At 49.3% G+C, this 8,514-nt stretch overlaps 1 pseudogene across 1 annotated transcript; it reads left to right on the top strand.

Annotated features, from left to right (window-relative positions):
• The first annotated feature begins 4,080 nt into the window (after positions 1-4,080).
• On the top strand, positions 4,081-6,277 carry LOC144770611 (U3 small nucleolar RNA-associated protein 18 homolog pseudogene; annotated as a pseudogene). The gene has a single exon (XR_013598952.1). The product of XR_013598952.1 is annotated as a U3 small nucleolar RNA-associated protein 18 homolog pseudogene (transcript).
• Positions 6,278-8,514: the final 2,237 nt, after the last annotated feature.

Here is an 8,514-nt window from a genome sequence, read left to right as displayed (position 1 = left end):
TTTTCTCGTGATGTTTTCGTCTTTGTGGAAGTGCCTTTAGCCGGAGTGGTCGGCGAAATTTAAGTTGCCAAGAAGTTGTTGTTACTTCCGATCAGGTAAGCAGCATTTTGTTTATAATTTTGCTCCGTGCTGTGAATGTTTCTGTTTGCACAGTATGCTTGTAACACATTGTTTTTTTATTTCAGATTTATTTTGGCTCGTCTTTTACTCGTCTCGTGTATCCCGTCTTATGTCGTCTCCCCTTTGTGTGTGTTCTACTTCAATTGAATTAACGTGTGCTTTCTTCCTCGGGGAGATGCCCCCATTCAACAAGAAAGCCAAGGAATGAATCCCCTCCCCGCCGCCGCGCACACCGCGGCGAGCGGGGGGGGGTGAGAGACGGAGGTAGTGGGCCAATGAATCAACCTACAAGCGAAGTGACTGCGGCCATGTTGCGACCATGAAACTCCTCCCTGAGCCCAAGCCACGAGGACCGATACTATGCCTGTGCCCGAAAACCGCATCGCCCACAAGAGACTCGCCCGAAAGAGAGCCCAGACATTGATAACCGCCACCCGCCTGTCCCACGTGGGCCCCAAACCCCGAGGACAAGCGCGGCATCAGTGCAGCCCCACCAGAGAGCGCGTTGCACAGGGCGAGGTGCAAGCTGCTCCACAAAGAAGTAAAGCCCCCCTCCCCCAGGAAACATGTAAAGTGCACGAAGCTCACCGAAAGCCGGACAAGGGGCGTCTACTGCTGCGGCGTGTCCCCAGGTGAATGTTCTACATATCGACTAACCCGAAAGCCGGAGTAACGGGTTCCGGGACAGATAAGCTCACTCCACCGGGCGAGGTGCGCGCTGCTCCGGGAAGAAGTGCAGGCCCCCCCCTCCCAGGAAACCCGCCAGCGCACCAGCAACCATCCGGAGCCAGGTGAGTCCCCCTCCATGGCGTGCGAAAACTCACACCAAACACCCCCCTCCCCAAAACAACACCCGACCCCAAGGACACGCACCCCTGATCACGGGACGGAAGCTCCCCCCCGCCCGGTTCTAGACCCAGCCGACAGCGCCAAGAGTCAGCCAGAACACCCTAACATCATGCCTCAATAAGTGCCCACCCTGCCGCCCCCCGCAACCTCAACGGCTGCCCTGCCCCAGGCCAAAGTGCAGCACAAAAGAGAAACTGCCGCGCGCCCTAGAAGGATGCACCCCCCGCCTGCCCGCCCGATCGTACCCCTTGCCCACCTTTCGCCCCTACTCCCTAGTTTATTTTATTTTGTACCACCTAGGGAAAGGCATATACTGAAGTAAAGGGAGCCCGTCCCCCCTCCCGCTGTCCGTGTGCCCGCCCCACTCCCGCTGTCTGTGAGTGCTTTGTCTGGTCAGGTGATCCTCTGTTTGTATCTGCGAATGTTTTGTACCACCTAGGGAAAGGCATATACTGAAGTAAAGGGAGCCCGTCCCCCCTCCCCCCTCCCGCTGTCCGTGAGCCCGCCCCCCTCCCGCTGTCCGTGAGTGCTTTGTGTGGTCAGGCGAACCTCTGTTTGTATCTGCGAATGTTTTGTACCACCTAGGGAAAGGCATATACTGAAGTAAAGGGAGCCCGTCCCCCCTCCCCCCTACCGCTGTCTGTGTGCCCGCCCCCCTCCCGCTGTCCGTGAGTGCTTTGTGTGGTCAGGCGATCCTCTGTTTGTATCTGCGAATGTTTTGTACCACCTAGGGAAAGGCATATACTGAAGTAAAGGGAGCCCGTCCCCCCTCCCGCTGTCCGTGAGCCCGCCCCCCTCCCGCTGTCCGTGAGTGCTTTGTGTGGTCAGGGGATCCTCTGTTTGTATCTGCGAATGTTCCCTGACCTCCATGGTGGTTTAGAAACTTAAGCAGGTGATGCTGCTTGTGTTTTCTCTAGGACTTGTTTTGCTTACCGATGCAGTGTGTTTATAGTAGGTTTAGATTGTTTGCACACCGCATCATTTGATCCAGTGTCAGCAGGGCGTTTGCCTGACGCAGGAATGTTTGGGACATCATTTTTTATTTTATTTTGTACCACCTAGGGAAAGGCATATACTGAAGTAAAGGGATTGGAATTGTATAGCTTTTTAGGAGGAACTAGAAAAGGAGCTGCAACTCAGTTGGTGTAATGCATAACCTGCTACCCATTTTGTTGTACATATCCCGTAAACTTCTAGTTTTGAGCCATGGCCACAGCTTGTTACACAAACACTGCTAGGTGGCTCGTAGGCCAGTGTTGAAGCAGGGGCAGATTGTGCACCCTAAGGGAAATATTGGAATCCATCTTGTGAGTCCGGGTTCGCTTTTGTGGGCAGCATTGGGGGGGGGGGGTTGGTGATGGAGTAACTATTGTGCACTCTTGCAGATGGTCCTAAATCGGGAGCAAGGACTGCTGGAGCTGGGCAGACCACCTCGAAGGCACACAAACTAGAGCTGGTTCTCTACGTCGTCTCTACTCTTGGATCTCTCCCAGACAACGTCTGCTTCCCTGCTTTTTGTATGGTATGCCTTGACTTAAGTTCCTGCAGGGCACCTTAGTTGTATATGTCGAATCCTTCTACAGAAAAGAAATGACCATAGTCTTGCTAATATACTAAATTGGCCATGAAATATGTGTACACTTATTGAGTTGTTGGGAGGGGGGGGGGTCTGTACTATTAAAATGCACTGGTAAGCCCACTGACCTGCTCATATCGGTTTGTTCTGAAGCTCTGTGGGCAGTTGAATTTGGAAGCCAATGAACACCATCTTCAGTTGGGGGGGGGGGGTAGTTTGGTATTAACTTTCACTATTTCTGCAGGTGAAATACTATTTGTTCTCAATAAGCAATCTTCGGAAGTAATGTCCCGTGTCCCAAGTGCTTGAACTGATTGAGTTACATAGAAGGATCAGTAATCACCCCCTTCATGTGTCTCATCAAGGTATGGTTGTAATTTGAAACGCTTTAGTTGTGGTTTTTTTTTTGGGGGGGCAATTTATAGACAGCAGTGTGAGTCTTCTAGGGAGAGCATGGTGTGTGGGAGAGCATGGTGTGTGAGAGGCAGCAGTGTGAGAGACCTTTTATTTATGTTTTGGTTTTTGAAACATAAATAAAACGCATTGTTATCTGCAATATCATTAGCTCAAACTCGCGTAAATACGCGACCTATTGCATTGCAAATGCTATAGGTCTCGCATTTGCGAGAGATTAAGCTATTGGCATTGTAAATGACAATGCCATTTATTTATTTATTTTCAAAACCAACACATAAATAAAAATGTTGTCATTTACAATGCCAATAGCTCAAACTTTTCAAAAGGCGAAACCATTGCATTGTAAATGCTTGTTTAAATAATACAGCCTACATAGGTAGGCTATGTGTACGTACCTCAGTCAGCCTCTTCTCCTGAGGCTTGTCCTAACCCCCCTCCCAATTATGCCTCATTGTACTGTAATGTTATGTGCTTAGAATAGCCCTGCAACTTACTCTCAGCCACAGGCTAATAATAGCTGGTGGTGCCATACTGTAATCAGCGAATTGATTTTTATTTAATTGCTCAATGTGTCTTTTTGAAAAAAATTACACTTTGCAGCCGAATTGTGACCCCTAGCTATGTGTGTGTCCTCCATTTCTGGTGCTTACCGGCAATTTTAACATCTTCTTAGAGTTTCTTGTTGCTCTAATGGGTGTAATGTCCTAATTTGTATGTGCTTCCCTCGTTTTCATTGCTTGACTTTGTTCAGGAGAATGTGTCACTCATAGGTGTTGGAATGTCACTCATAATTACACTGACATTATAAAAATGTCACACATAGCAATCTGAAACCTTGGCAGCTATAAAAAATATTAACGTGCATAGATAACAGGCAGGCACCCCCTCAAAAGTAATAACACACACACTTGAAAACAAGCACACATGACACATCAGCAACCTCACAAACATACGGCTAAAAACATTCGAAACGCCAAAAGGGTGGGAGCTGGGCCGAGACATATTGCTTTGCCAATGCTTGTTTCCGTATTGCTTTTAAACAAGCAATTTTGCAAGTTTTTTCAGCCTATTGGCTGGGTAGAGCCTTGCGTTCGCCGTCATCGCGTAATTAACGTCATCAGACGGCGCATCATTACTTCAAGTCGCACGCACGTGTGTCAGTCTAAAAATGGGCGACACTGGAGGGGTTCGGAAGCGTAAAAGTTGCCCGGCTGAGTCCGAGGAACCGGCGGATGGTCCTCAGAAACCTCGCCGGGGGAAAATCAGGCGGGATCCCAGCCCTCTCGGTGCCGCCGAGCGCTGCTTGGAGCAGGCTGTGTTCGGAGACCCGGATGAGCTCCTGGAAGCCCTTCGCGGGGACCGGCCGGCAGAGGCGTTGGTTCTTGGGAGCGAGGATGAGGACCCAGGGAGCGACGAGTCCGGCGCAGAGGATGGTGCCCCGCGTCGGAAACTCAACAAGCAGCCTGTGTGGCAGGATGAGGACGAGGCTGACTCGGCTCCCGTGGATCTCCGGCACCGCTTCCGCCGGGAGCTGGCACGGAGCTCTGTGGAGCAGACCCTGCCGCGGGGGCAGCTCCAAAGCCGCCTATGCACCGCTTTCCGCAGAGCCATGGGTGGCACCCCGGCCTGGGCCGAGCGCGGCCCAGCCGAGGACCCCGAGGAGGACACCTTGGAACAGGGCACAGGAAAACTACTCCGGGCTTCCCACACCCTGCCTCCCGGCACGCTGCACATCAAGAGGTGTCCGCCCGCTAACCATGCGCGCCCCTCCGAGGCGCGGCTCAGCAGCGTGCACTTTCACCCCTCGGCGGCCGTGCTGCTGGCGGCCGGCCTGGACCGCAGTATCGGGCTCTTCCAGGTGGACGGTGGCGCCGGCGGCCTGATCCAGAGCTTGCACTTGGAGAGCTTCCCCGTGCACCGGGCGCGGTTCACCCCCGACGGGCGGCAGGTGCTGGCCACCGGCGAGCGCAGCCGCAGCCTGTACGTGTACGACATGATGGGTGGTGGCCTGAGCTCCGTCCAGCCCCGCGGCCTGAATGAGCGCTGGTTGCGGGTCTTCGAGATCTCCCCCGACGGAGCCCTGCTGCTGCTGCACGGGATGTCCGGCTACCTGCACCTACTGTCCATGCGCACCAAGGAACTCGTAGGCAGCGTGAAAGTGAACGGTAGAGCTGCAGGCGCTGTGTTCACCACTGATAGTTCCCGGATCTACAGCAGCGACGACGAGGGTGGCATGTATGTGTGGGATGTGGGCAGCCGGCGCTGCCTCCACCGCTTCACCGATGAGGGGTGCCTGCGCTCCACCTGCCTGGCAGCCTCGCTGGATGGCCGCTACTTGGCTTGTGGCTCCAGCTCTGGCGTGGTCAACGTCTACTCCCAGGAGGACTGTATGCGGGAGTCCCAGCCCCGACCTCTCAAAGCCCTCATGAACTTAACCACCTGTGCCTCCGCCCTGGCCTTCAACCCCACCAGCGAGATGTTAGCCATGGCATCCAGTGCAGTGGATGAGGCTGTGCGACTAGTACATGTGCCCACTTTCAGCGTCTTCTCAAATTTCCCGCTGGCCAAGAGGAAAAACATCCACCTTGCGCAGTGCCTGGACTTCTCTCCTGGCAGTGGCTATTTCTCCATCGCCAACAACAAGGGCAGTGCCCTGCTGTATCGTCTAAAGCACTACACTAGCTTTTGATGCTTCAAGGTTGTCCTTCACCAGCACGACCCAGAACTTTACGTTTGACCATGGGGCAGAGTAGCTACTCACAAAGAGGCACACATGTGGAAGTGCCACTGATAACCTCGTTTGGCAACAAGCTGCAACTCTGTGGGACTGTGCGTTATTTTGAAAAGTGCGACACTGCTCCTAGAATGGGGACCCACAAGAACCTGTTGGTGTGCGGTGTCATGTTGTGCCGCTCGCTGGGAGAATGAAAAGCAGGGTGGGTTTGGCTTCCCTTCTTGCTCCGACTGTCCTTTACCAAAAGTACTTGATAAAAATTGTCAGCTTCAGCAACTTGAACCTGTGACCTTTGCCTTTTTATAATCGTAAATAGCTACCTGAACATGCATTTTAATGTAAACGTTAATGAAATGTGTGTTTTTGCTCCACCATGAAAACTTGTTTTGGAACAACAAAATGGTAAATTTGATTCATGTACTCCAACCAAAGCGGACTTGGACTTTGCTGGACCAGTTACTTTCTCTTGGAAACAAAAGGATGTCTAAAAAACTTCGAGTTTGGTTTCCGGTCTCTAAAATGTATTCTATAAAGCCCTTCACGTGTGCTTATTGTACACAAGTAAAAACCTATTAAGATTATTCGTCTGGTTAATTCGTATGTGCAGTTTTCTTTACACGAAGGACAGATTTGCTGGCCCGTTTTGTAGTTGTCGGGTTTATGGTGGATGCACGACTGTATGATCGCAGTGGCTGTAGAATGCTTGCCCTAGCAACACAGTATTTTGGCTCTGTGGGCCTCGAAGTCTTTTGTGTACGTAGTCATTTTGTCTGTAATCAGTGTTACAGAAAATGTCCGAGAGGAATATACCGGCAGTGTACCTGATGATGCTCCTTTATAGGTTCACTCAAATTGCATTTGTAGATTTTTCCAGAAACATAACTGCAATACTTGTAGAGTGCACCTGTAAACAAATGACACATTTATTAATAGTACCAAGACACACTCGGCGTGAACCCCAATCAGTTTCTTGGTACTATTGACAAATGCGTCTCTTTAAAAAAAAAAAAAAAAAAAAAAAAAATCTTGAATGATACTAATTTTATAAACATTTGAAGTGGAAAGCACCTGTAGGGATTTGAACCCATGTCCATGTGGTCAAACACAGATGCATGCAGTTGATACATCAAGACCCAACATTAATTTTGACAGTAGTGACTGCGTTCTTAGTCAGTTATAAACATACATCTGTGTGTATGTATATGTGACAGTAGTGACTGCGTTCTTAGTTATATACATACATCTGTGTGTGTATGTATCTATATCAACGATAAGAGTAATCTACAGTAAACAGTAGTTTGGAGATTTCAGTAGGGCGGGCGAAATTGCTGTATGGAGTGATCTGGAGTTGTGAAAGCACAAAGGACTTTAAGTGTTGTGGTAGTAGAAAATCAAGTACCAGAGTAACTGCTACATTTGGATAAAAATCAGCTACTGCAAGTGTTTTTGATGCGGTTTTTTTTTTTGTTGCAGTGAAGAAGTTACCTATGAGGTGACATTATTGGAGCAATTGACTGTTCTTCTTCCACAGGGCCATGGATTTAAGGGATGTGTAAAATAGCAGGGGTGTGGAATTTAATAAAATATCTACCTGTCAATGGGTCGGGTTGCTTCATAAATCTACTTCTTCGGTTACAAAATCTGCTTGTCTCTGTGGTTCCATGTAGTGCAGCTACAAATTATGGCAGCAATCTCATTATAATAAGAGCTCTGATATAGTCCCTCTGATTATGCCAGGGCTTATACCATAGTAGTATTTGAATACTTGCAATCCCCTTATGTTGCCATGTTTTCCCAGATCTCTATACTGGGACTGAAGGTAGTGGTAAGCAATAGTTCCTGGGTTAGAATGCCCTTTTGAGTCTGCAGACCATGTAACTTGCATGTTTTTAGGCGTTTTCAACAACTCTTCTCTAATCTTTTCCCTTACTGAGATATGTTGGAATTTTACTCCTGACAATGGCAGGCGTAAACCTTTCAGAGTTGGTTGGAGGGAAAGTAAATTTGCAAACTCAGATTTTTGCATGAGCAAATCTACACTTGCACATTTCCTCATGCTAACATGCATTTCTCCAACAATTTCTAGGGGTACTGTTTCTTGTCATACTTCTGTGAATTTGTGGTAAATAAATAAATAATACCCTATTTTTGACTAGACTTATAGTATAACAGATAGCTCAATAAAATAAGAGTCAAGATTCGAGGTAGTAGGAGTTTCTGCAGGTTTATTACAGCATAAGGACAGGATCAGGACAACCTGCATAGGAATAGGACAATAAGGCCTGGCAGGGGAAAAGAGGGCCCAGCAGGACAACTGGGGCCCAGCAGCTGCCGGGGCTGGGTCTGGGATGAGCGCGCTAGCATTCAATAACAAGACACAGGCATATATACATAGCGCAAACACATAGCATTACATTGCAATAGGCGTAACAGTGGGTGGAGTAGAAGGCGTGACGCGTAGCAGTCGCGAGAGATAACAGTAAAAAGAGGTGTAACTGGGAGTTTACTTAGACATGTGATGTAAACGTAACAGAATATGTCATGAATGGGCGGACACATAGGAGGGGGCTACCTAAGGAGCCGGGACCTCTAACCTAATGGTGCGCGAAAACTAGCAATGACGTGTTACTAGGAGAAGCTGGGGGCTACGAACTCTGTGCTAGGAGCAGAGACTAGAGTCTGGAGGGTCGGAGCGACATGTACCTAATCCCTATCTGGTATCTAATGTTTAGGGAACATGTTGATATAAACTAGAAGTCATGAGGGGAAAGGCTAACCTGACTCTAAGACTGGACCATGCATTATTCTACATGTAGTG

The sequence above is a fragment of the Lissotriton helveticus genome, chromosome 7, assembly GCF_964261635.1.
Source record: "Lissotriton helveticus chromosome 7, aLisHel1.1, whole genome shotgun sequence".
Classification (NCBI taxonomy): domain Eukaryota; kingdom Metazoa; phylum Chordata; class Amphibia; order Caudata; family Salamandridae; genus Lissotriton; species Lissotriton helveticus.
Note: the sequence above shows the minus strand (reverse complement) of the source record. Positions and strands in the feature narration are given on the sequence as shown.